Source organism: Osmia lignaria, unplaced genomic scaffold (genome assembly GCF_051020975.1).
Source record: "Osmia lignaria lignaria isolate PbOS001 unplaced genomic scaffold, iyOsmLign1 scaffold0012, whole genome shotgun sequence".
NCBI lineage: Eukaryota > Metazoa > Arthropoda > Insecta > Hymenoptera > Megachilidae > Osmia > Osmia lignaria.
This window is the reverse complement of record NW_027478166.1, coordinates 297,501-300,000: the sequence shown is the minus strand read 5'-3', so window position 1 is coordinate 300,000 and position 2,500 is coordinate 297,501. Positions and strand designations below refer to the sequence as shown.

Sequence of the window (2,500 nt, the reverse complement as noted above, 5' to 3'; positions counted from 1 at the left end):
TCTCTGGGTGGAATTCTGGTTTGCATGTATTAGCTCTAGAATTACCACAGTTATCCAAGTAATGTTTTGTACGATCTAAGAAACCAAAACTGATTTAATGAGCCATTCGCGGTTTCACCTTAATTCGGTATGTACTTAGACATGCATGGCTTAATCTTTGAGACAAGCATATGACTACTGGCAGGATCAACCAGGGAGCTTAGTTATTATTGTAAATTTAAATTTTCGTCGTCGGCCCTCCCTGTAAGACCGATCGACGTTAAGCCATTTCTCTTTTGTATGTAACACACATTTCATAAATTTTGTACCTCTTATAGAGGCCAAATATTCTCCTCCTCCTCTCATAAAGCACGAAAATCACTTTCACGCCGTGCATCCATCGTGCAAGCACGTAGACCACACACGCTGGACAATATAATAAAAGATAGCGCGGACAGTGGCATGCTATACAAATCGAGAAAGCGCGTACAGTGATCATGCTGGTCATTTTGCCACCAAATTTTATAATCTTTATCATTAGAGCGGGCCCACCAACCTCGTCTCTGTACTTTATACATTTCTCCTCCATCTGCACACACCTTTTCAAACATTAACGGAGAGAGTTCCTTGGACTTGCTTTAAATGTACATATTAGATATGTTGGAATCTCTCTCCTTTAGAAGTTTCCCCAGCCTTAAAACTTCTTTCATTTTTACTCCTCTCTCCATACTTATTTTCCTCTCTGAACGTATCAGAGAGGATTTTATTTCTGACACCTCTTGACTTTTCTTAAATTCAGGGACGTAATTTTGTTCATAATTCAGTGGACTTTTGTGTATTTTATACTTTAAATATTTCCAAACAGTCTCCCTTCTAAAAGTGATAGAACGAATTTTCGTCTAACACTACTTTCTTGGTTCAAAAATTTTATACAATCTTATAACTTTTTCAGTTTTAACAAATTTTGGTTACAGACAGTTGATGCTCAGTTTGTACAAGTATGCAACATTTATAAGTGCATACAGGTCACCAGCCTTATATTACAAGGCTCACCACATATGGGCCATTCGGTCTTAGACACCGACCCGTGGTAATGCTGTGTGGAGATTAATAATAATCCGCAACGGAAAACCGGAACGAGAATAGTCGAGAAAGTATATTCTCGAGGAGCGGTAGACTGCTTTTCAACCGAAGTCATAAAAGAGCCACACGCTCGACGCTACTCCCGACCGGTCCGAGCGAACCGAAAGTGCCTTCCTATAAATACCGAACGGCCGGCCGCTAGGTCGGCGACGCATGGGCTTACGCCCAGGCGTATGCCTGTGCAAACCGCCGTGAGAGCGTACCATCCCGCCGGCACGGTAAAACTTAGACTGAAAATATCGTCGAACATATCCTTTCATTTTATAACGTTCTATACATGAAAATTAATAAATTAACATGCAGGACATAATAAATTCACATTCTCATGTAAATCATGGGTTTAATTAATATTTTAAAAAATTTTAAAACCGCCCAGAACCGATGAGATGAAAATATTAAAACGATATTTTTGCATTTTCTTACGGTAAAACATTAACAAATAAGCGACTATAGCAATATAAAACTCCATTTGTAATTTAATTAATCAAAATTAATATTTTTTTTTGATTTTTCAGCGATCCAGAACCGATGAGACGAAAACATTAAAACGATATTTTTGCATTTTCTTACGACAAAACATTAACAAATACGAGACTATAACAATATAAAACTACATATGTAATTTAATTAATCAAAATTAATAATTTTTTTTGATTTTTCAGTGATCCAGAACCGATAAGTCGAAAATGTTAACAATCATATTTTTGCATTCTGTACCGTGGATCCATCGTTAAACGCTATTAAACTAACGTCCGTGATGGTATAAATGCAGATTTTCGCTCCGTTTAGCCAAAATAACGAACTATAGGTGCGCTCCGAAATATTTCAAAGTCCCAGCGGCGTATTGCTTCGCCTCTTAGAACCGATTAGTCGAAAATTTTAACAATCATATTTTTGCATTCTGTACCGTGGATCGATCGTTAAACGCTATTAAACTAGCGTCCGTGATGGTATAAATGCAGATTTTCGCTCCGTTTAGCCAAAATAACGAACTTTAGGTGCGCTCCGAAATATTTCAAAGTCCCAGCGGCGTATTGCTTCGCCTCTTAGAACCGATTAGTCGAAAATTTTAACAATCATATTTTTGCATTCTGTACCGTGGATCCATCGTTAAACGCTATTGAACTAACGTCCGTGATGGTATAAATGCAGATTTTCGCTCCGTTTAGCCAAAATAACGAACTTTAGGTGCGCTCCGAAATACTTCAAAGTCCCAGCGGCGTATTGCTTCGCCTCTTAGAACCGATTAGTCGAAAATTTTAACAATCATATTTTTGCATTCTGTACCGTGGATCGATCGTTAAACGCTATTGAACTAACGTCCGTGATGGTATAAATGCAGATTTTCGCTCCGTTTAGCCAAAATAACGAACTTTAG

The 2,500-nt window shown here is 38.0% G+C and overlaps 1 non-coding gene across 1 annotated transcript in view; it reads right to left on the bottom strand.

The window, feature by feature from the left end:
* Positions 1-197, bottom strand: part of LOC143306580 (small subunit ribosomal RNA) — a 1,923-nt gene extending 1,726 nt beyond the window's left edge. Inside the window, exon 1 of the ribosomal RNA XR_013063936.1 lies at positions 1-197. This exon is cut by the window's left edge and continues 1,726 nt beyond it. This is a non-coding gene — a ribosomal RNA (small subunit ribosomal RNA).
* Positions 198-2,500: the final 2,303 nt, after the last annotated feature.